The 26,573-nt window shown below is 39.1% G+C and overlaps 1 protein-coding gene and 1 long non-coding RNA gene across 3 annotated transcripts in view; one reads left to right on the top strand and one right to left on the bottom strand.

Moving 5' to 3' along the window:
* cacna1ia (calcium voltage-gated channel subunit alpha1 Ia) overlaps positions 1 to 11,090 on the bottom strand; it is a 203,121-nt gene extending 192,031 nt beyond the window's left edge. For both annotated transcript variants that reach the window (XM_047814307.1, XM_047814306.1), the window contains exon 1: positions 10,401 to 11,090. The gene's annotated coding sequence lies outside the window, so the exon portion shown is untranslated. The remainder of the gene's footprint in view (positions 1 to 10,400) is intronic.
* LOC125141296 lies at positions 9,653 to 16,091 on the top strand. The gene is made up of 4 exons (XR_007140683.1): positions 9,653 to 9,928; positions 10,036 to 10,204; positions 14,252 to 14,694; positions 14,999 to 16,091. It is a non-coding gene; the product is annotated as an uncharacterized LOC125141296 (long non-coding RNA).
* Positions 16,092 to 26,573: the final 10,482 nt, after the last annotated feature.

Here is a 26,573-nt window from a genome sequence, read left to right as displayed (position 1 = left end):
ATAAAAGTAAGAAGCCCATAATATTAAAGTGGGATGCAAATGTAGAGTTTCTAAAATTTATTCATTCATTCATTTTCTACCGCTTATCCGAACTTCTCGGGTCACGGGGAGCCTGTGCCTATCTCAGGCGTCATCGGGCATCGAAGCAGGATACACCCTGGACGGAGTGCCAACCCATTGCAGGGCACACACACACTCGCATTCACACACACACACACTCACACACTACGGATAATTTTCCAGAGTTGCCAATCAACCTACCATGCATGTCTTTGGACCAGGGGAGGAAACCGGAGTACACGGAGGAAACCCCCGAGGCACGGGGAGAACATGCAAACTCCACAAACACACAAGGCGGAGGCGGGAATCAAACTCCCAACCCTGAAGGTGTGAGGCAAACGTGCTAACCACTAAGCCACCGTGCCCCGAGTTTCTAAAATGATTTACTAATTAAAATGTCAAACAACGTGCATGAGGGAACCAGAAAACACGATCCCTCCAGTGAAGCATGGTGGTGGTAGCATCTCTGGCTGATGATGCATCTCTGATTAATCCCATCTTCATCTGCTCCCTGATTTTGGTGGAAGGTTTCCTTTAATAGTGGATTTAATGAAGCCCATATTCCAAGAAATGTTAAGATATTTTTCAAAATGTTGTCCTGGACATTCGTTTAGGTATGTTCACTAACACATTCTGAGGCCTTTCGTGTACAGATGTGTCAAGATCATGTGACACTTTAATTGCACACAGGTTACTTCCATTCATCAAATTGTGTGACATGAGGAACTTTATGAATAATGAATAATTTATATATATAAAACAGACAGTGAACTCCCTCACACACGTTTCCTATTTGGGGCATGTACTGTAGGATGCACACAGAGGTTTGGAAGCTGCCTTGTGACTCAGGTATTTTTAACCAAGTAACCAGGCATCTCATGTGGATTTGTCAGTCATTGCTACGTGGGCCGCTAGGACATAGCATTTATATTCGTTAATAACTTATTAGTCTTAATCCAGTACATTTAATGATTTCACACAACTGTGTTTTATGTTTTTAATTCTTTACAGATAAACTAATACAGGTATTTAGATGCTACTTACAGTAGGCAAGGCAAAGCAAGGCAAGGCAAGGCAAGTTTATTCATACACAGCAGTCATTCAAAGTGCTTTACATAGAAATTAGAAAACAATTTATAAGAGAGAAAATAAATATAAAAAAAATAAAAAACACATGATAAAATCTAAATTTTATCTAAAATCTAAAATCTAAACTTTAATAAAAACAGTTTAAAATATGTTAAAAAGAATAAAACAGGAGTAAAAGTGATTTGGTAGGTAAATGTTTTCGCACTGTATTAGTTTCAAGATGGTGTCTTCGGCAGCAGTTATGTTAGCACGACACACCTCAGCTCTTGTTGTTACCACAGAATGAAAAAGAATATAACAATGATTTAAACCTACTGTATTTAAAAATAACTGAATGCTGGTTTAATATACACTAGCACTTGTGTGTACATGAAAATACAGCGCTTTTTGGGGCAGAAATATCTACGACAACCATCCATTAGCTAAGTGTGTGAGGCATTAATTGGTATCTCCTCCATGCCTGGATAAAGTCAGTTCCCTGCTCATTGGTTACGGTTTGAAAGGTCAAATCAAAGTAGCCACGGCTTTCGACACTGGAGAATGTTTGAGGCTCATTGTCGGAAGGTAGTCAAAAAATATTAATATTTATTTACTCTTTCCACGATGCACAGCCTGGAGCAGTTGCCCGTTCCAGCTATAGCTGGCACAAGCACTGACAGTGTGTGAGCTGAAAGGAAAAAAAGGAACGCTACAGCCAGTGGGTGAGCAGAAAGTGGAGCTAAACACACACCCACCCCCACAGAGACGTACACAGATACAGATATACGCACGGATCCATTCTACTCCGTCTCAATAAGTGTAGAGACTTGTTCATTAGGTTACGCGCCAAGACTAATACAAGCGCTTGAGTCTGAAACGTGGGGCACTTTTAGTCATGCTTATTAGTCTGAATTAGAGTAAAAATCAATATGCTGGGTTTGTTAGTTCTAGTTAGGTCTGAGAGGGAAATCTACAGTTTACTTTCATGCACATTATTTTTCATTCTACAGTATACATATTTTTATATATTTTATTCTACAGTATACATATCTTTTTTTTTTTTTTTAGATTTTCATTGTTTACTTTTATCTCATTCTTTCATTGTTGTGTTTTTCTAATAAGTGCAATGTCTATGGAGCGGAACTGACTCACATTTCACTGCTGGTTATACATGCTCTATATAATTGTGTATGTGACAAATAAAAATCTTGAATCTTGAAACTGGGGCACGGTGGCTTAGTGGTTAGCACGTTCACCTCACACCTCCAGGGTCGGAGTTCGATTCCCGCCGCCGCCTTGTGTGTGTGGAGTTTGCATGGTCTCCCCGTGCCTTGGGGGTTTCCTCTGGGTACTCCGGTTTCCTCCCCCGGTCCAAAGACATGCATGGTAGGTTGATTGGCATCTCTGGAAAATTGTCGAAAGTTTGTGATTGTGTGAGTGAATGAGAGTGTGTGTGTGCCCTGTGATGGGTTGGCACTCCGTCCAGGGTGTATCCTGCCTCGATGCCCGATGACGCCTGAGATAGGCACAGGCTCCCCATGACCCGAGAGTTCGGATAAGCGGTAGAAAATGAATGAATGAATCTTGATACTTGAATGGAAATCGACTCCTCAGACATTTCCAATCAGTATAAACAAATGAATTATTTTATAGTAAAAAATATATATAATTCATACTGATTTTTCCCACCCTACCAAAGTAATCCAAACTATCCATACCCAGGAAATCCATACAAGTTCCTGTAACAGTTTTTTATATGAGTCCACAAGAAAGTAAAAGAGGTTGGTGATTGGTGTACCTTATTTAATTACCAATTAGGACATCACAGACTCCGACTGAGTTGTTTGGCTATGAAAAATCTTCTCATTCTGAGCAAAAAAGTGTGTATACACACATGAGATTAGCTCACAATGAATCCATGAATTAAATTGCCTTGTGATCTAATTAAGATCCATAAAGAAGCAAAAAAATAAAAAATACAAATGCAAACACACTGCAAGTTTCTCTTAATAACTGTGTGAGGACTTTTTGGCTCTTTTTCAATAAAATGCTGCAGTTTATTTGGTGGGGAACAGCTAAATGTCCCCACAATGCCAAAACTGTTATCTATTCATATCCCTATGGTGACATTAGGTGCACACCAACACATAAAAACATGCCACACACACACACACACACACACACACACACACACACACACACACATATACTTAGAGGTAAGGAAAAGTCCCCCTTAAACAGGTTTGAAATCATTACAGACATTATCACTAATTGGACAGTATAGCATTAAAGAAAACACACACACACACACACACACACACACACACACACACACACACACACACATGCACGCGCACACACACAGACACAGAAAACATTCCAGACTTTAATTGCACAGTGAAATTACTGCTTAACACAAATTCCCAGACATGCAGATCAGAGATGTTGACCTGGTGTTAAAACCTTCTATCTTCAAAGGTTCCTTTACACACGATCAATTTAACACACACACATTTCTATGTGCATCCCGATATCCCGTCTAATATATGTGGAGTGTTTGTATTTGTAACTTTAGTGGCTCAAACTGACCTTGTTTACAGAGTCATCAATCATCATCTTTTCCTCCGAGAGAGAAAACAAGAGTGATAAATGGTGATAAATGAAACGCTGTCTGGATTTTTACGATGCTTGACATCGGGAAGTCTGGTGATGAGCCGAGATGATGTATATGCTAGCGTTTTAGTTAAATTATATAATTAAAGCGATCATTTGGCCAATAATAAAATAAACAACAAATAAAAATAAAATTTGCCTGCTGACTCCAGATGCTGTGTTCAGTCTATAAAGCTGAAATTGCTAATTGGTGCAAAAGTTCTACGATAGCATACACTTATCATACAAGCTAAAAATTGTGTTTGCAAATTTGTGTTCTCTGGAACCATTTTTTGTACTTATCTAGCGCTTAAATGAGCAAAAAGGTGAAAAAAATTCAGCGGATCGAGATGGCGGCCATCTTGAAGCTGTTTGGTTTTTTTTTAGAGATTTGTTGTGACACAGATCCATTTGTATGATCAGAAACTTCCAATTCTGTTTTTTATGATCGAAAAAAAAAGTGTTCTGTCATTCGGTGACTAAACATGAGCCAGCTTAGCTTCTGTAGTGGTTTATCTAATCACACACAGTTATGTAAATGACTTAGCTTCATGCTAATGAAAGCTTTCAGCTAGCTACAGTAGAGGCATTCGATCAGAAGGCAGAGTCGATTTTTCTTTTCTTTTCTTTTTCTGTCTGATTAACAAACTCAGGACATAAATCGTTTAGAAAAAAGCAAAAATATGTATACACTTCTGGCTATATGTAGACTTATACACTTTTATGTTTTATTTAAAGCTACATACAACATCAGCTAAGCCATAAAAGGTAACTGTTGTGTCTCGTCTGCTTTTCCAGACATAACTGAATACCCTTGACATTTGTTTTTTATTTTGTTTGGGGTTTTTTTAACAAAATCAGCTTTGTTGTAAACCTCAGCCGTTATTTGCGTCAGCTTATTGACTCCATTTGTGCTAAGTAGATTTAGTCAGTTCCCTGAATATTCCTTTAGATCTGATAGTTTAAATCCCAAGACAGGCAGAAAGCCACTGTTGGGTCCATGAGCAAGATTCAAAACTGCTTAACTATGCATTTGGATTGAATTTTGCCTTGCTTTCCCCGTTGAATAAAATGTCAAATGTAAATTAGTATGTGAATGCGATCGGGTACTACAGGAAACCGGCCTTGTACCTGAGAGCTGCAAAACTCTCAGATAACATAACAGAACATTTCTATTCTACTGGGAAGGATACTGGGTCCGGATTCCTTTTCATTAAAAAAAAAAAAAACAAGCTCCTAAGCTCCTCACGGTGTATAATATGATTCAAATAGAAGTTCAACATAAACTGTAAAAAAAAAAAAAAAAAAAAAAAAAAACAAGTAGAAAGAAGTTGAATAAAATGAGGAATGAGGGTTAAGGTGGATAATTTTCCTATAGCTGCATGCACAATTGTTCGATTTTGAAGCGATCTCGTTAATTATACATTTTTATTCATTGGAGATTAATTTTGATGAGTTACATTACATCCATCGAACAAGTCAGTTTATATTATGGCTTTATGGTATAGCAGTTATAATTAAACAATCCCTCAACGCACACCCTTGCCCCCTTAGTTCCCACCCTTAACGAGAAAGTGCAACTCCTCTGTCCTGAAATCTTTCCCCTAGTGGAAAAAAGATGCCACAGTAACCTTTAATATCCATTGACTTGGGGTATAAATGCACCGTACGTGTCCATATGAATGAGTCGTTATTAATTATTAGAATGAGTAATAAAGTTAAGATCACTAGCTGTGTTATAAAGCTTAATAAGTCAATATCATTGGTGTGAAGTGTCATAATGATAATATGGTCATTAAATAGGTTATTAACAAGTGTGAGTATGTTGCTTTGTTGATGTTAAATGAAGCAGGTGTAAAGATTCAGGTGTTTAGATTACGTTAATGCGCGGTGCTGATTTTTTTTTTTATTTCAGCAGTCATTAGTATTCACTTAAGCTACGTTTACACAATAAGATATTTTCAACCTGATTTTTCCTGGTAGTAAAAAAATAGCAAAAAAAATATATTTTCATATACACACGACCGTGTGTCCCACCACATAATAGCACCAGTTGTATTGTCACGTTCGCTGATGACACTGTAGGCCTATAGACAACGACACATACCTTGATCACTGAATATCATCAGAACTATGGAACTGACTGTGTTAGAGACAGCAGCAGAACTCCACTCAAGTCATGATTGGCAGCACGCCTGTGGAGAAACTGGGTAACATCCAGCCACCTTGAGCTACACATCTCTGAGGACCTGATCTGACCGGGACTCTTCATCCAAACTCAGGTGAAGAAATCCAGACAGTGATACTTGAATCTCACCTGAGCTTGCTGAGAAAATTCAGGCTGTTCGTAGTGATCCTGAGAACTTTCTGTTCTAAGCCTATAGAAAGTCTACTTACTGACTCATCTCGGTGCATCTCAGTGTGGTACGGAAACTGCAGCATCAATGAGCGCATAGCACTGCAGAGAGTAACGTGCCTAGCTGAGGGTCTTCTCTCCTGTCCCTGCAGAACCTCCACACCTTAGTACCTCAGTAGCTACTAGAGCTGAGAAAATCATCAAAGTCCAGTAAATCTGCATGTACCCTGTTGTAGTGAGGTAAGTGCTTTTGTGGTATAAATCTGAGAGGCTCAGGAGGAGCTTCTGCTCTTAGGACATCCGACTCCTCACAATCTGGAATTTTGAATCTTCGTACAATCTGACACAGTCTTGTGAGGGATTTGGATTTTACTGGGATTACATTACCTACAATTGAGCATTTGAGGGTTAAAGGCCTTCCTCAGGGGCCCAGCAGTGTCAGCTTGTTGGAGGTGGGATTCGAACTCACAACCTTCTGATTGGTAGTCCAGCACCGTAACACCTTAACCACAAGGATCTCAGTGTGACTCAAGCTGAGTACGGTGCAAGGTGTCAAACCCGGTTGTAGATTTGATCTGAGAAATCTTATCATCTAAACCCCGTGTGGACAATCCGTTATCTAACACCAGCGAAAAAATCAGCTGAATACCAGAATGCATGTATTCCGATACAAACCTTGCAGGTCCCGTGTTAATATCAGCCTGGGATGTTACATAATCAGTCACTTTCACAAGCTTGTCAGTGTATGACAGTGTTATGACAGATTTACAAGGTGGTGGGGGGGTAGTGGTGGTGGTGTTGGTGTTTAGGAGGGGTTAATTCTGCAGACTCATTATGAAAGTCCCTTTCTTCGCGTTACACAAGCCTTTTTTTTTTTATTCCTACATGGACTGGTAGCTGTTCTAATTATTCCCCTGGCTGCAGACACCACTGCTGCTAATTAAGCTAAATTAGCAGCACAAGTAGAACTGTTGTTTTGGATGCATGCATGGCTGTGTGCCCCCTACTGATGCGCTATGAATCGGCTGTTATCGTGGATGCCATTTTTGGCTGGTTGTGACTACAAACAGCAACGTCTGGGGATCTAGGAAGAGATCAGTAAACCAATACGGTGATAGAGTATGCTAGATATACTAGAACCCAGCCAATGTTCAGGCTTAATGGATGAGCTGTGGTCAAGAGGATAACCGGAACCCGATGGGAGAAAACATCATCGGTGCTGGTGTTACTGTGTAAAAGCAACGTTTATAGGAAAGGTCTACAGATTCTAGCATACTGTCTATAGTCACTATAAGCCAAAAAAAATGCACCGTGGTCCTAAATATCACAGCTCAACATACTGTAGCCTTCCTGTCAGCTCACAACACAATTTAGAAAGAAACTGGTTGCTACTGTATGTGTATCTAAAGAACAACCAGTGAGTCTAGCTCTCTGAATTAAGCGAGTGTGTATGTGTGTGAGTAAAACCCCTCTGTGCCAGTGTGTGCAGCCTGAGCGTGATTTAGTTCAGGGTCAGACGGCTAGGATATACGACCAATCGATTGAAGCCACCATAAGAGACGGTGATTGAGCCTTTCAAAATTTATAAGAGCACAAATATGCTCCTTTTCAGCAACGTCCCAGATGAACCTGTGACTCCAAACTAGCATAAAGTCAGTTCAGGGATTCATTTCTCTTCAGCATCTTTGCAATCCCGGAGATTTTCGCCTTCTCCGCTACACAAAAGAGGAATTTAATGCAGCATGTGGTGGTGCAGTATAATAAAAGAATGATAGGGATTTGTGGAACGCGTTTAGACATTTTCTCCACTAGGGCTCAGACTGTTCTCTTGGTATGCAAGCTTTTAAATTCTGTTTAGTTTGTAGAAATTTGACAGCGCAATGTGCAAAGTTAAGGATTTACTGTCAGCTTTAATTGCATGATGTTAGACTTTGCAGCATGTAATTCATACAATGCAGAATTTTTTTTTTCCTCATATTTGCCTGGATTAGAAACATGGTACAATAAGCTCATGATTTATAAGATTTCCGTAGCTTATCTGTCTGTATTTGAACTAATCTCTCAACATTTATCAAGCCGTGATTTTCTGACTGTTTTTCCTGCTGCAAGGTGAATCACAAATGTATACAGTTTCTATAGCAACAACGTTCATTTTGGATTTTCTTGATAAATGTGTGTCATTTATTAATACGGTTTAGTTTTGGTATAGGTTTTTGTGAGGAGAACTTTTTTTTTTAAAACGTTTAGATATAAATGTGATCCTTTAAAACTGTTTTGCTTTGTTTGTTCATGTTTTGTTCCGTTACAGCTGCTATAACGTAAGTGAAAACTTGTTTCATTGTCATTTCACAACACTAAATATAACATCAAATAGAAAAAGTATGGCGTTAATCTGTAAAAAAAAAAAAAAAAAGCATTTAAGCATAAAAGCATTTCATGGCTTCGCATCAATTCTAAAAAGTTTAAGCTCACTTTGTCTTTATTTAATTTTATTTAATGCATGGATTTCTGTTATTATTGTCACATATACATTACAGTATACTGTATGTTAGGGTTAAGGGCCTTGCTCAAGGGCCCAACAGGGGCAACTTTGCAGTGCTGGGCTTTGAACTTTGATCCTCTAGTCAACAACCCAGATCCTTAACCACTAAATCAACTATTGCCCAATATTTGGAGTGCAGATCAACAGTTACCCAAAATGTGCAGGTTAAGTTCATCCCCCACCCCCCACCCCCCCCACCCCCCCCACCCTAATAAAGACATTTCATTTTGAATCAGTTGCTGTTGAAATTTTGTTATCGGAACCTATGACTTTGTTAGACACATGATCACATTGGGTCAGTTTTATGCCTTAGCCTTGAAGTGGACACATTCAAGGTTCTAGCTACTTGTGAAGTCTGTAAGATGAAGGTTCATTTCATCTTTACAAGTATGGAAGAGGATAAGACACATGGGGGTTATGGATTAGTTAGGGAACATGATGTCCTCTACTGATCTGCTGCTCTTGGTTAATATATATATATATATATATATATATATATATATATATATATATATATATATATATATATATATATATGAGCATATACAGTATATGCTATATATACCTGTATATAACTTCTTTTGTTTTTTCTGATAGAACTTTGTCTTATTTTTCAGCCATATTTTTGTACATGTATGCTATAAGTATCCAGCATCATGGACCTCATTAAAAAATCTGCATCTGTATACCTGTTCCTTTCCTGTTCATTGCTCTACATAGGAAATCTCCATCACTGAAGCCACATCATGACTCAACATGGCTTCTCTAATACATCCAGCGTTCTCTTGAAGGGGTTTCACATCCTTGGAATTAAACCCGAGGTATAAATAGCAACGTGCCATGTCAAGGCATCATCATAATCGATAAAGCGCCTTTGAATTACATTACAGTGCCCTCTTATGGCTATAGCGTTCAGTTCAGCTCTGGGAAGGGCATGGGGATGGGGATGGGGATGGTGATGGAGAGGGTGAAGATTCACGCATTTCATTTGCATTCTTTTATGTGTGATTCATCACAGCTTCACAGGATTATTAAATTGCTTCTCTACACCTGCAGCCATGTAAAGATATAGCAGGGAATTAGATTTGCGCATTTGTGGGTAGATTTTTGGGTATCTAAACTGAGCATGGAGATAGAGTGCAAAGCTAAAGAAAGCGATCAGGATATTTTATTTATTTATTTATTTACTGAGTCAAATGTTATGTAGAAGCTCCTGTTCAGAATCGTGGGACTTTCTTCTGTCTAACTAGGTAACTACACATTATATTTTTTAGTTCAGTGTGGTTCATATGGCGAGTTTTGGATATATGACTAAATAATATACAGAGATTAAGTGCTTTCTTATTTTGTTTTATAGATTCTTATAGTAACTTCTGGCTGGTCGAATTCTAAAGCTTCTCCCTTTATAGATCCAATAAATAGATAGAGTCAACAGGAAGCAATTTGGGTTCAAGCTTATAACTCACACAGAAAGGCTCCGATGAGCTGTTGACACACACCACCTGTCTAATCAGCATCATGCCAAGGTGAGTGATGGGCACAGAGCATGCCCCGTCGCACCCACGACTTTCATTCATGCACGTATCTCAGCAGAAAACGCGCACGAGCACAGAAAACGCAATATTCCTTCAAAAGTAAGAATTATTCATGCAACGCAATTTCTTCTGTTACAGAAAATCTAGCGGGTTAAAAGTTTCCAAAGAGAATAAATGCTGCACTTACCTATCCTGGCATGAAAAATGGAGAGTATGAAAATATTTGCGTTTGTCTCCTGTTTTTTTTCTGCCCCCTTTTTTTCTCTGTTACTAGGGATAAATATAGCAACAGTCCAGGGGGCCAAAAATGATGGGTTTAAGTTTATACATAATGTAGAAGTTCATGAGACAAAAATCCTAGAAGATTCGGAGATCCGCATGCTTCCTGCAATTCTTCATTGCAGTTCTTAAGAAATGTTCATATAAACCCCGGAGGCTGTGGCACGCATTTGGCCATCAGAACATCGTCAAGTGTCGTCATCCTCACTTTTTATTAAATATTGTTTCCCCGATTTTCGACGCAGTCTCGCAAGGAAAAGTGATCCATCATGAACTCATCACGATCAAGCAGCTGAGCATCTCTCATGATGCATCCCCAAATCTTTTGCGTTTGCCTACTGTGCCCTGAGCGCGCTCGTACCCGGAAGGTGGTGGTTTGCGCGCGCGAACGGAATCTTTTCTCTTTTTTTTTTCTCTTCCTTTCCTTGCGCCGCGCGCTCAGGGGATTCCCGAGTTCACACAGACGCACGCATCAGGTTGCGTTACTAAAAAATACAGAATGCGCGCGCGCAGCCGTGGGAACATTTGACCGGTCATCTCTTTTACCCCACGATGAGTGGGAAAGAAGAAAGGTGCTACGAGCAAAAATCTCGGCTCTCCGTTTGCGCGAAGTGAGAGCGCGTGCGTGTGTGTGTGTGCGTGTGCGTGTGTGTGTGGGGGGGGGAGTAGAGAGAGAGAGAGAGAGAGAGAGAGAGAGAGAGAGAGAGAGAGAGAGAGAGAGAGAGAGATATGCTTGTATAGCACTTAACTCACAGCGCTACACGCTCCAAAAAGGTTTTGTCTAAAGCTCTAAAGGGTACTTTGGTTTGTTGGTGTAGGAGGGTTCTCCCATATACACAATATTCCAGATAGAACCGATTAGTAAATCTAGAACCATTAACTATCGACCATTCACCAAAAACCCCTGAGCAACCTTCTGTTCAAAGATTTGAGTCACATGGATAGTTTCCAATTCAGCACCACGGACAGTGAGCGCAAGTTTGGACATCTGTGTTTATAAGTTGAGAGAAGAAGGCGTGGCCTATGTGCCTGTAGATATAAGTGAAGAAGGTGTGGCCTGTTTGCTTTATTTATATAAGTGAAGAAGGTGTGGCCTATCCGGCTGTAGAAATAAGTGAAAAAGGTGTGGCCTATGTGCTTTATTGATATAAGAGAAGAAGGTGTGGCCTATGTGCCTTAATGATATAACTGAAGGAGGTGCGTTCTATGTGCCTGTTGACATAAGTGAAGGAAGTGTGGCCTCCCTGCCTTGTTGGTAAAAGAGGAGGAGATGTGGCCTATGTGGCCTCTGTAACAGTAATAGTAAATGATGTGAAGCATTTGTGTATAATTTCAAGTTAATGAGTTGTGGCTTATGTGATTATACTTGTCCCAGGAAAGGAATTGTGTACTATGTGTCTACCGGTCCAAAAGTTATATGCTTGGCCGCTATAACAGTAGGTCCAAATGAAGGCGGTGTGAAGTCTGCTAATGAAGAAGGTGTAGCCCCTGCCTACTAGTAGAGAAGGTGTTACCTCGATGTGTCCTCTGTAACTCTGAGTCCCATTGAAGAAGACATGACATATATAAATACCAGTTATATTAAAGAAGGTGTGGCCAGCACAATGAAGGAGGTATGGCCTTTCTAACAGTCAGTATTGGTCACAAGTCAGTCCCAATGAAGAAGGTGTGGCCTCTATCAGATTTAGTGAAAGAGGCATTGCCTAAGTAACTGACAAGACCATTAAAGTAAATGTGGTAAATATGTGCTGATTACACTGCATCGGTACATTGTATCAGTATCCGTCATACCTCGCACAAGGACTGATCGTGAACAAGCATAACATCATCTCAGCCAGAGGAAACCCACCCATGCAACGACCACACGTGAGAAAATCACGTTCAGGTTTGCAGCTTAAGCTGTTTTGGTTCTTATTGCCTTGCTGACTGATTGCACCTTTCAGGAAAGAACACACAGCTTTAGCTTAATCAAAACTTAATCACGCACACTCATTTCCGTCTCGCTTGTCTGACTGTCTGCTCTTTCCTCTACAATCCTCCATCAAGAATATGACAGTCTGACAGAGAGACAGACAGAGAGAGAGGGGGGGGGGGCAGCAGTGTGACTGCCGCACAACTTTCTTTACACATATTTTCACCGCAGTGACGAAAGAGGAAAAATGATTCACACCATTCCTCTCTCTCTCTCTCTCTCTCTCTCTCTCTCTCTCTCTCTCTCTCTCTCTCTCTCTCTCTCTCTCTCTCTCTCTCTCTCACACACACACACACACACACACACACACCCTCCACACACCTTCATCTTATCCTCTATAAAGATTTGACAAAAGCGTAAAGATCAGGTGCCTGATAGGATAATAAATGCTCACAGGGGGGAAATATTCCTGCGAATAAAGGTAAAAGAGAGACGTCTGCAATTAAAGAGATGATCTATTCCAGCGAGAGGGGGAAAGTTGAAAGAAAGAAATGAAAAGAGAAGTGACAGACTCTGCTTTTTAAGTGTCTGTGTAAAGCCCAAAGTGAATGGAAGTGTGTATTTAAACATGTTAAACTGGTCAATACCAATAAAATTAAATTCGTATGGATTTATAGAAAAAAATAGCATGTAATTATTATAAGAAATTGGTATGCGAACGGAATATTCTGATATTTTTATACCACGGATCTGTGATATTCTTGATTCTGATTGGTCAGAAGGTGTTGATTAATTTTCTTTAAGACAAATCACAGGTTTATATTTCTGTGCTAATTCTAATAAGTTTTTGCATCAGTGTTAACGATTAATAAATGAGGACATGTATAACAGTAGCAGATGTTCCATTAAAAAAAACTTTGCTGTGCCTTTGACCTGGTTTGAATTTATTCCAAAATCTCACCAGTTCTTCTTCTAGTTTCAGTGCTCTTGAGATATAACGCTAAAAACTTTCTAATAACTGTCGATGTGAAGAAGCAATCTGCAACGAGACACCGATTTATCGTTTATGAAAAGGAGTCTGCAGTGTCAGAATGTAACATTTTCCCATCTACTGTATGAGTCTTTGCATGGGTGGTGGATAAGCGAACGTTGCTATAATGTAAGCGGTGAGAGGCGTTAACTTGTTTTGTTGATGTTAAACTGTAGCTATAACTGGTATGATCGATGTATAAAAAGCCATGAGCATTGGCTTTAGCATTGATAAAACTCTGGTACTCTCTTACTTATCGGCCTAAAATTTAACAAGAAGATCGCTCCAAATCCTAACTTATTATAATCTACTATGGCAGGGGTCAGAAACCTTAAACACTCAAAAAAAAAAAAAAAAAACACAGGGAGCCACAAAACCCTTTTGTCATCTAAAATGAAGATAACACCGCATCGTTTTTTACATCAACATATCGTTTTTTTTTACCTTTATGGAAAGTATAGAAAAAACTGTAGTGTGTTGCATTTATGAAATCAATAAACTGCTACAGAGTAAACGAAATTTTATTCCGGCAAGCAAACAAAATATTTTGAACAGTTTGAACTTCAGTAACCTTAACAAAAAAGAAGCTGGGTTGAAGGTTACTTTCAAATAAAATGTTCGATGTCTAATTGAGTCCTCTTCGTATTCATGACATCAAAATTTTAACTTACCGGCTGCAGCAAGCTTAGTCAGCAGTTATGACGCATATTTTGAGTGGCAAACAAATTTAACACTGTTTATTTTAATGATTTTTTTTTTTAAAAAGTAACTAAAATGAAATTAATATAAATTAAATATTTATTTTCCAAATCTACAGGGAGCCGCAGCAGAGGGATGAAAGAGCCACTCGCGGCACCGGAGCCGCGGGTTGCCGACCCCTGTACTATGGGACATATAGACAGAATCCTGAGGACATATTTGACATGTACTGTATGGGGACTGATACCTGGACAGCATATAGAGTAATTGCTAAAAACCTCTGCTTAAAATATGAATAAGCTCAAAATCTCTCGGTTCATCGAAGACCCTTACAATGAACTCTGTATCTGCAACACCACTGGCATTCTGGGTGACTGCATCCATCCCTGTCATCTCCCAGCCATCTGGCAGATGGTACAGTAGCATCCTGGCTATTCGTGTCACACTCAGTAACAGCTTCTTCCCAAAGGCAATCAGGCTCCTCAACAGTCGGATTCCCTCAAACCCAAGTCAAGTGAACCGAGCTGAGCTGAGCGGAGCCGAGCATAACAAAAACCCCTTGTAAGTAAACCTTTGTGTTGTGCTTCTGTAACGTCGTGTGTCATCCTGAAACTTCTAGCAGATATCTTTGGGTTTTTTTTTCTATTCTCCTCTTGCTTCTTACACTCCAGTGCTATAATACTTGTAAAGTTGTTGTGACTGAGAAAGTCCTGATACAGCTGGCATTAGCCACATCATCAGTATATTATCCTAAGAAAGATGTCCTCATGTCATGTGTCAACTTTGTTAGCTGTAATCAACCAGTTATATTTCTATTCTGAACAGAAGATTACTATCCATTTTTTGTAATACTTATCATTCCCAGGGTTGTGGAGAACCTGGAACCTTTCCCAGAAGACTCAAACCCAGAAGACACTCAGAGGGACACAAACACACACACACACACACACACACACACACACACACACACACACACACACACACACACACACACACACACACACACCTATTCGCACACTATAGACAATTTAGAGATGCCAGTAAGCCAACAACACATGTCTGTGGAGTGCAGTGGTTTCTGCCGTGTAGGTTGGTGCTCTAGAAAGGATGACATAACGGAGCTGCTGTAACTGATAATTAATCAACACCTACTGACCAATCAGAATTTGGAAGAGCCGTGATATAATAAGTGCTATATTGAATGTATTATTTTTGTACACGAGTGGAGATAGATTAGCCGCACGCTCTAATTGGAATTCATTTAGCATCCAGGTGTAAGTGCTTTAGTCAAACACAGAAAGCATACAAGATAAAATCTAATCTATGCAGATTTATTGGTCTTGCTTAAGGGCCCAACTGTAGCTTTGTGTCACACTGGGATTTGAACACACAACCTTCCGGGCCTGAGGCGGCATAATCTTTTCTATCACACTTTCTAATTCTCATTAATATTCATCATTACTTCATTTTTGTGAGCTTCGAATGCAGACAAACACAAATGATAACTATGATTAATACTTTTCTGCTGCTGCTCATTATACAGCTTCCAATTCTAAATATTTGTTTCGGCCAAAATTCAGCCGGACAGTTGTCAAAATGAACACTCGTGTAATTTATCAAACAGAGAAAAAAAAAAGCCAAAAAAAAAAAAAACCCTGCAGCGCTGCATTAAGATCACGTTGACTATTAAAACGTGCCTTCCAATATTCTCTGACTGAGAAGAGAGAACAAATTGCTGTGCAAGAAGGGCAAGAAAGCAAAGGTCCATGTGTGTGTTCAGAGGAATAAATACAACACTGTAACTAAAAAGGTGAACAAACCAATCAAAGACTGCCATTTCCCATATATATCAACTCTTATGGCACAGAGTTATTGAATTATCGATTCTGATTGGTCAGATGGTGTTGATTAATTTACTATAACAGCAGCCCTGACAGTTGTTCTGACCACAAGGTAAATAACAGGTTTGTGTTAATATAATATTAAGTTAGTCTAATAATAATTGTAAATTAAATAAATAAATGAATAAATAAATAAATAAATAAATAAATAAATAAATAAATAGATAAATAGATAAAAAGATTAAATAAAATAATTAAAAAAATGCAAATGTAACAAAAAATAAATAACTTAAAATAATAATAATAATAATAATAATAATAATAATAATAATAATAATAATTAATAGTAGTAGTAGTAGTCGTAGTAAAGTATAACAAACAAACAAACAAATAAATAAATAAAGTGACAGTCTCATCAAGGAACATTCTCCTGCCTGATAGTTTGAAGTGAAATAATCGTCTCTATGTTGTCTTTTGGACACATTCCTTCACTCTCAGATGATAGCAAAGAAGACATTAGAGGATAAAAGCCTTGAGCAAATAATCACCAGATTCAAAACAATTCACAAGCTTATTTCATGGCAGAGCTATCAACTTAGTCATAAAAATAAATTCCTAATAAGATTGAAGATAATTGCAAGACCCTCCGCTGTCTTCCTGTCGACGTGACATGACATACGGCTAAGTACGGTGACCCAGATTTAGAAATCGTCCTCTGCATTTGACCCATCCAAAGTGCACACACACAGTAGTGAACACACACACACACACACACCGTGAACACACACCCGGAGCAGTGGGCAGCCATTTATGCTGCGGCGCCTGGGGAGCAGTTGGGGGGTTCGATGCCTTGGCACCTCAGTCATGGCCGGCCTGAGACTCGAACCCACAACCTTAGGATTACGAGTCAGACTCTCTGACCATTAGGCCACGACTTCCACCAAAACGTTGACCAAGCTCCACCTACTTATCGAACATAACTCTATCCACGGAGTACGACGTAAATTGCTGGGTCACTGGCTGTGTATTCTTAACAATGGAGTCCACCATGCAAGCCTCGGTGAATGAATAGAATAGAATAGAAATCAAATAGAAAGGATATTATGGATAAAGTTAATATGGATAAACTTATACCACAGTGCTGAATATTACTCTTTACAGTGCTTTAATTCTACAGCACTGTGGTATAAACATAAATAAGGACAAAATGCATTAATGGTTTCTGTTCTAATGGGGTTCGTCTCATGGTAGTAAAGTAATCTTGTCTTACTAGAAGTGGATCGCCATGTTGATGAAATAATGCAGTCAAGCATGAAATAGCAGTAACACAGATAATAAGATAAGACGAAAGTCAAGCAATTTACGTGCCACACACCAAATAATGGATTTATGGATTTGCCAAATTATAATTGTTACCGTAGTTTTAGTTCGAATATTCGAGTGTGTAAACTGAGCGCAGGGTTTATATTTTAGGAACCAAATTAGAAATTCATTCAACATAAAAAAAAAAACAGGAAGCGTAACTAAGAATGAGGAAACATACAGTATGATGAAACGCACGATAACTTCGACGAGAATGATGAATACATGATGAAAAAGTGCATAATTTGGAGTGTCTAACAAAAGTAAATGTATTGTAAGTACTTGGATAAATTATTACATCAGAAATTATTAATCTTTGTATGAGGACACAATAGGATTTAATTAACCAAATCTTACCTACCTACCTTTAGAAACTCATTCCATGCAAAGAGTCATTAGCTGAAAAAAATACCCTATAATAGTAGTCCCTCTGAGATACACACTAATGCTAACCTTCGATGCTTTTAAGGAAGAATATTAGGTTATTTGGGAAACAGCAAAAAGCAAAAGAGGGTATAAATAGACAAACTAATCAATCTCAGAACACCTGGAAAGCCACTAAGGAGAAAAAAGGGGTGGAGACAAGAGTCAAATGAGGGCAAGGGTTAATGTGAGTGTTAAAAAAAAAGTGTAAACATGGATAGAAATCGAGCTTTGACATGGTGTGAAGTGTAGACTAACAGGAAATGGAGTCGTTTACAACACTAACGTTTCATTTTCATTCCTTTATAGATAACTTTAGAGATTATTGCAAAACAATTTGACTGGAGTTCTCTTGATGTAAATTAGACTTGTCTTATGCCCCTTTTCCACCGAGTCAGTTTGAGTGCTGGTTTCGGAGCCTAATTTAATTCAGTTCTTTCTTTTTCGACAGCCAAAGCACCGGCTCTGAACCAGGAAAAGTCGTTCTTAAGTAGCACCAAAACGTTGCTGGTCTAGACTTAAGAACCGCTTGCGTCAGGGGCTGGGGGCGGGGCTACTGTTAGCACCTTTGATAATGTATCTTAAGTATACTAATGTTTATACTAATGTTTAATACACTTTTACTTTACCGCAATATGATCAGTTATCAGCACACATGATAGTAGGTAGCTACATGCTAAGGCTACCTACCTTCTTTCTGTGTTAATGATAAAATAATGTTATATACTTTCTCGATTACAACCTCCGTTTATACAGATTACACGGAGCTGCACGTACACGTTGGATTCGCCGCGTTTGGATGCCAATGTAGATTCACAAAGCCATGAGCATTAACAGTAAAGCAACATCCACCATTGTGGTTGTGTTTGTGAAAGTTGTTGGGAAACGTGACACGTACTGTATACAGTGACGTCAGATTCGGATCTGTGATGGCTCTCTAACCAATGGAAAGGCAAACTGGTTCTTAGAAGGTTCGCCAGTGGAACCAACTTTGAACCAGCACCAGCATTAGCTCTGAACCAGCACCTGGTTCTTTTTGGTGGAAAATGGGTATTAGTGAGACTGTATGAGAGTCCATCCTGAGAGCCCTTAAGCAAAAATAATTTTTAATTCTCAACTCCGATTCTGGGGGGCACGGTGGCTTAGTGGTTAGCACGTTCGCCTCACACCTCCAGGGTCGGGGTTCGGTTCCCACCTTCGCCTTGTGTGTGTGGAGTTTGCATGTTCTCCCCGTGCCTCGGGGGTTTCCTCCGGGTACTCCGGTTTCCTCCCCCGGTCCAAAGACATGCATGGTAGGTTGATTGGCATCTCTGGAAAATTGTCCATAGTGTGTGATTGCGTGAATGAATGAGAGTGTGTGTGTGCCCTGTGATGGGTTGGCACTCCGTCCAGGGTGTATCCTGCCTTGATGCCCTAAGACGCCTGAGATAGGCACAGGCTCCCCGTGACCCGAGAAATTCGGATAAGCGGTAGAAAATGAGTGAGTGAGAACTCCGATTCTCAAACCTCCTCCATATTCGGCCACACCACATGACATGGAATCGAAGTGTCTGGAAATAACAACTCGAATGATAAAACGCTAAACGCCGCAATGGCCGAGTGAGATTCTGATCTGTACAGTATATTTCAATTCTGCCTGCAAAGAGTTTTGTGTAGCAAGACATAACACTCGGGTGCTCAGTCAACACCCTAGTCAGGCTTTCATTAGCTAATGAGAGAGAAAGTCAGAAACAGAGAGAGAGAGAGAGAGAGAGAGAGAGAGAGAGAGAGAGAGAGAGAGAGAGAGAGAGAGAGTGAATTCACAATGGCTATAATAATCAGGCTGAGGAACTATATCATGGGCTTAGGCTATTAGGATAATAAATAATGAGTTTGGATCTGTGTGTGTGGGTTATACAAGAAAAATACAAAAAGATACGATCCTATTCTAGGCACTCCATCTTTCTCTGGATTCGTACAGACGCTGTTGTCCTTCCAATAACACAATCTTTTGTCTTTAATCAAAATTCCTCTCCGTCTTGCCTCACATTCACTCATCATCTTGTCTGGTCTGTGACTGACCTCCGTTCCTGCTTACCTCCTTGATTTTATTTTTTCTTTCACCTCAAACTTCACTGCATTATAATTCTAACTCACTAGACTTTGAATTAATGGAAGAAAAAATTAGTGGTCAATCCTATACCTATGTTAAAGTCGCAACATTCAGTAATCTTTAGCAAAAGTGCTTTTCGATGGCAAACATGAACTCTCCAGAAACTCCGCACTCTTGGTTAGTGACACATTAGTGACACATTAATCTGCTCTAGAGATGGACTAGTTACAAGTGAAACTTTTCCATAATAACAATCCAAACTCTATTAACCCCTTGAGCGACTCCAATGCTGCCACCTACAACAACTAAAGCATTGTTCTTTGCCACACACAACCACAAAATTACCACAGTTACCATTGAATTATTTTAATAACAATCCCGGACGAGCCCCCATTAAATGTTACGACCTTTTTATGCGGGGTCTAGAGCAAGGAGTAACATTTTATGGCTGTGGTTCTTCTGTGGGTGTGGTAAGCAAAGAACTGCAGGGACAAGAAAATAACCATGAAATGGTTTATTGCCAGAACAAAATAAGAGGTAACGGGACAACTCAAACCAAGAAAATAAGAATGGTTAAAGCAAGAGAAAATGAGACGGTAGTGTCACCAAAGAAAAGAGAGAAAAATAACAAAACTAATACTAACTCTTTTATCCCTCTAACCTATCTAATGAAAACAAACAAGAAACAAAAACCTCAAGCGCCATATACTTCCCTACTCTACCCTACTTAACAAAACATACAGGGGGTGGTGTACACCTCTTACCTAGTGTGTCTAACATCGAGCTACCTACGTGTGGTGCTATGGAAGTCGCGCGACATCTTCCCTGTCCCACTTCCTCTGGTATAACAAAATGAACAAAAAGGAGCAAAAGCTCCTTAGACAGAGAGAGGAAATGCGATAAATTAATTATTATACAATCAGAGTAATGTGGCAACAACAGCAAGCATATACCCTGAATAACGCGGCAACATCAACAAAAGACAAAGCGGAAGGGTCTCCCGTCGCTTCATTCTCGTTGTTTATATCCGCCGGCTGAAGTTCATTGCCAGCAGATAGGTCACGCCGAAGGAGGATTGATGTCTACCCGAGCCAATCAGTAATCCCGGAAGTGTCTAAGAGTGAGAGATGAGAGAGAGAGAGAGAGAGAGAGAGAGAGAGAGAGAGAGAGAGAGAGAGAGAGAGAGAGAGAGAGAGAGAGAGAGAGAGAGAGAGAGAAAATACCAGCCCCCCCAACAGTTTTAGGGACGTAACATAATGTTTTGGCCAGTGCTTACATTATAATTTGAAATACTGTATTGTTGTAGGTTCATAGTAATAGCTAACGCATAGTAAGAGTAAGTGTTAGATGCTAATGGGACAGAGGTGTCTCAAGTGCTTATGACACTGGGTTGTTAATTGGAGAACCAGGATTCAAGCCTCAGCATTGCCACTGTTGGGCCCTTGAGCAAGGCCCTTAACAATATCTGTTTCATGGGCGATGTATCATGGCTGACCCCAAACTCTAAAAAATGTTGGGATGTGCAAAGAAAGAATTTCACTATGCTGTAATGCATATTGGCATCTCTGGAAAAATTGTCCGTAGTGTGAGTGCGTGAGTGAATGAGAATGTGTGTGTGCCCTGCGATGGGTTGGCACTCCGTCCATGGTGTATCCTGCCTTGATGCCCGATGACGCCTGAGATAGGCACAGGCTCCCCGTGACCCAAGTAGTTCAGATAAGCGGTAGAAAATGAATGAATGAATGAAAGAATGAATTTAATGCATATGTGACAAATTAAAGGCTTCTATTCTAGTTCCTTTCCAAACCACCAGAGGGGGCACTGGCAGGTGTTATGCTTTAGCCTGTTTTGTTAATATCATCCCGCTTGGGCTGTCGTACACCCTTTCATATAGTTTTGTCCTCCCACCATCTTACCTGTTTATGGTTTACCCTATTGTACTGCCCTGTATATGACTGGTTAGTTATCTCAGTCATTGTTGTGTTTCGGCTTCAATGCTAGTTGTGTTTTGAAGCGTTTTGCTAGCCTTCATCCTGTTAATAAAGCAGTGCTTTCACTTCATCCTGAATGTGGGTCAGATATCTGATATCTGCTTCTGACGGTGTCTCTCAAATGTTACATCAAGATCAGGAACACGCTCTGGGTCGGCGGGAATGTTTACACTGTCCTAACCTGTCAATCACAGTAACATCAGCCAACCATGAGTGTCTATAAGTTCATGTATGTGGAAGAATGTAGAAAGCACTTTCTTGCTACACAGCATGATATCATTTCTCAGAGGAAGCACATGTTAGCCATCACCCTGTCTACTGGTTTTTAGCCGATGGGGGTGATACAGGGTCAGTAGAGGACATAAATTCCTCTTTTCCACCGGAAAGAACCGGGTGCTGGTTCAGAGCTAGCACTAGTGCTGGTTCAAAGTTGGTTCCAATGGCGAACCTTCTAAGAACCGGTTTGCCTTTCCACCGGCTAGAGAGCCATCACAGCGCCCAGTGTGACGTCACTGTATACGTGTCACGTGTCCCAGCAACGTTAGCGCAGCAGCGGCAAACACAAACACAACAACAATGGCGGATGTTGCTTAACTGTTAATGCTCATGGCTTTGTGAACCTACATTAACACACAAACGTGGCGAATAAAACGTGTACGTGCAGCTCCGTGTAATCTGTATAAACGGAGGTTGTAATCGATAAAGTACATAACGTTATTTTATCGTTAACACAGAAAAAAAATTTAGCCTTAGCATGTAGCTACCTACTATCATGTGTGCTGATAATATATCATATCGCGGTAAAGTAAAAGTGTATTAAACATTAGTATACTTAAGGTACATTATCAAACGCGCTAACAGTAGCCCCGCCCACAGCTCCTGACGCAAGCGGTTCTTAAGTCTAGACCAGCAACGTTTTGGTGCTACTTAAGAACCACTTTTCCTGGTTCGGAGCCGGTGCTTTGGTGGTCGAAACAGAAAGAACTGGTTCTAAATTAGGCTCTGGCTCCGAACCAGCACTCGAACTGCCTCGGTGGAAAAGGGGCAAAAGGGGTGATGGAGGTGATAGAGGATGCAAGTGGGATTCATTTGGCAGGTAACCAAACTCAGGGAGAATATGGTAGGAAAAATCGAGGATTGTGCTGCCAAATGACAAAACAATGGAAATATTGACACAATAGATCAACACCAAAGTGTCAAATCTGACAATACAAATAATTTAAATGGTTCTGATAATTAGAACTCTGTTTGCTGTCCCTGGTCCTGACTTTGTGCAGCAGATCAACAGTGAAAATGTCAGCTGACTGCAACCACTTCACAGTTATAAAGGATACAAAAGAGAAGCGATTTGTAAAAGTATAAAACTAAATCCTACTAAAACAATGTTGTTGAGTGTTTTATGGTCTTTTTTTTTACTGTGTTTTTTTTTACCCCACTCAATTAACCCGAACAACGTATTATTTTACTTCAGTCTTTGTCAGGTCTGCTAACTTCAGTAATGTTTCTAACTAACTTTCTAACTAAACTATGATTTTTTTTTCCCCGATGTTTAAATCCACATACTGTTGATACAAACTTTTATCTTCTGACATTTTCACCTCCTGTCAAGTTTATTATGTAATTATAAGTATATTAAATTAAAAGAACCATATTAACCATGTCAGATTTTTTTTTAAAAAAGCCATCTAGGTTATTACAACATAGTTATTAATACATTATTATGACAATTATAGCGTGATAGTAATAGTAACTCATCAGGATTATTCCCAAAATAGATTTGTCAATCAGTCCAAAAGTTTGTGCACCTCCTAGAAAAAAAAGGTGGTATTAGTATTATATGCTAATTTATTTTCAAATATGTTTATTTTATGCTTTTCCTTTTTAGGGCTTATTCATGGTGGGTGTCATTCATTCATGATCAAACCTTGGCAGAGGAATAAAGCCTCTTTTTAGTTCTCCTTGTGTTGTCTTTCAATATTTTAAGAAGACACACATCAGAAGCGTTCAAACAAGAAGCCTGTTTTTTTTTTTTTTGCCTTGTCCTCTTTCTATACAGGTTACAAAAATAAATGCCTCACTCAAAGCCAGCATGGTGGCATCACAACATGGAATAGTAGGTTTTCTTGCAGGTGGGAATGTCTGTCGTCTAAACAAGTCAAAATGACATTAGGGGTTATAATGAATAACAGTTACATAGGACAGTTTTTCAGTTTCTTACACAATGTATTACACTTTTTTGTTTCCAGACATCCAGACATCCCTAAAAAACTATTTCTAAACTCAGAGGACTCAAACATCTGGGTCATGCCCTGGTGACAAGCCAAAGGTCAGAGAATACCAAAAAACTCCCATGTGAAAATTTCCCATCATGCACTGATTGCAAATAAATCTATTTACAAAGTGGGGCTAAATACGTTCCAAGCATGAAGATAGAAATCTGAGATCTAATCCCCGTACTCTAGGGTCCACCATTAGCATGAGCTGGGATTTGAATTCACAATCGTCTTGTCATTACTAAAAAAAACCTGACACTTTAATTATGTTTCGATTTAAACATTTTTGATGCATTTTGAGAGGCAGATTTAGTCATTGGTGCCATCATTCTTGTGAATGCTCTGATGGCATAGGGAGACATGGGTAATGCTGGTAAAATAGAGTTCTCTAAAAGCTTCTAAAATCAAGCCAGCAATATAATTTTACAATGTCGTATTGATGAGAAATCCGACATTGTGCATCGTTAGCAAGAACGTTTCAACTTTGGGTGCTGATTTGTCACTTTAGGTACAGATAAAGATGCAAAGGTTAATTCCTACTGTACTTTACCATTATTAAGAGGTCATTGAACAGCATTGTGGGTAATCTCAGAACTCAGATGTCAGGACATAGGAGTTACTGTAAGTAAGAATAATGTGATCTAGGGTTAAGGTTAATTTTAAGGTTAAAGTTAGAGTCAGTGTAAAGTCTGTCGAACGAACTAAAGTACTAAAGCGCCGCCGCATCGCTGTCTTCAGATAAAGATGAAAACGCAAAGGCTGAATCCTACTGCACCGTTAACAAAGAACCAGGTATTTTTGCTGGATTTTTAACTTTTAACAAATGAATCGGTAGTGTACTGTACTTGATCTACCATTTCCTCCATAAGCCAGCTTTAGCCATGTGCCTAAGGTCATTGTATCAGTCTCAAAACCTCTCAGTTTATAAGTGTCTGAATTGAATAAAGCACCTTGGCACTATTTTTTGGAGGAACCCCCCAATGTTATTATTATTATTATTATTTTGCCATTTTTTACCTGTCTGAGGCCACCTGATGTTCATCTTTTCATCTTTTCAAGGCTTTTCTATTCTCTTGAGATGAATGATATTCTTTAGTGTGTCCATGGTAACTGAATACTGTCTGTTCACTCAAGCTTATAGAGTCACCTGCCCCCCCCCCCCCCTTTCTTTTTTTTACAGTTGCGCTCCCTGCTGAGATGTTCCCGGGTTACAAAGATCACTCGTGCAAACAGGCTGATCTGAGAAGCACACCATTAACCTTCCTGCTAGAGGAAGAGCGAAGGTAAAGCGGAATACGTGTAATCTACACTTCTACAAAGTGCTTCATCGAGTAATGATTATCCACTTAATGAGTCCTCACCCAACGTTTTCTACATGAAAACTGTTTGATCAGCTCGAACCTCGGGTCAGTACACATGCGTTCGTATTCACATAGACGTGGTTTTAATTAATTCACACATTTCATCATTTCGTGTCTTTTGATCTTAGTCAAAGGCGTGTATTTGATGTTGTTTGTCCTACATTTCCTTTGGTTCTTATACTATAAAACTACAGCATACTAAAAATTATGATTAGATAATATAATATTGTATGTTTATTTTTTTAGTACAAATCATAATTTCTTTTAAATGAATTTGCCAACTAGACTTTAAATAAATAAATAAATAAACAAACAAACAAACACATAAATAAATAGATAGATAGATAGATAGATAGATAGATAGATAGATAGATAGATAGATAGATAGATAGATAGATAGATAGATAGATAGATAGATAGATAGATAGATAGATAGACGTGTTTTGGAAAATATTCAGCTGGCTATATCATTGTGGATTTTTTTTTTATTATTATTTATTTATTTATATATTTATTTCAAGTGGGCACATTGGAAGGAATATAAAGTTAAATATCAGACATTTAATTCATAAGATGATTTTATTTTTTTTTTTTTTGTATAATTTAATTACAATCTAAATAGCCAATACTATGTATATGTTACGGGGTGGATTTTGTCAAACATTGCGGTTTTATACGGTTAATATAAAACAGTTCTTCAGGTTCATCACTGTGGATCAAATGAGGTTCAGTTTCTTCAAAAGAATGTCCATTTTCTCCAAAAGGCCTATAAACCTCCATCAATTATCCTCTTATTCAGAGGCTATAATTGGTGTCTGTTTGGCCCTTTGACCTACTGTCCATTTCTGCCCTCTGTTGGAAGAATTTCAAACTAACTCTGTCATGTTATTGTTGTATTGCCCTATTGCTCTGACCACCATTCAGAGATATGATTAGAGAGAGATTTAAAACCGCAAGAAAATACATGAGATGATGTTTATCTTATCAAACCATCTCAGGACGCAAAATTCCCATGTTTACAGTTTCTTTGCTGTGATAATATTCTTTTAATAATAAATACTCAAAATGAACTGGAATTCATCCTATTGTCACAAGGA

The sequence above is a fragment of the Tachysurus fulvidraco genome, chromosome 5 (genome assembly GCF_022655615.1).
Source record: "Tachysurus fulvidraco isolate hzauxx_2018 chromosome 5, HZAU_PFXX_2.0, whole genome shotgun sequence".
Taxonomy (NCBI): domain Eukaryota; kingdom Metazoa; phylum Chordata; class Actinopteri; order Siluriformes; family Bagridae; genus Tachysurus; species Tachysurus fulvidraco.
The sequence above is the reverse complement of the archived record's forward strand: the minus strand, read 5'-3'. Positions and strand labels throughout refer to the sequence as shown.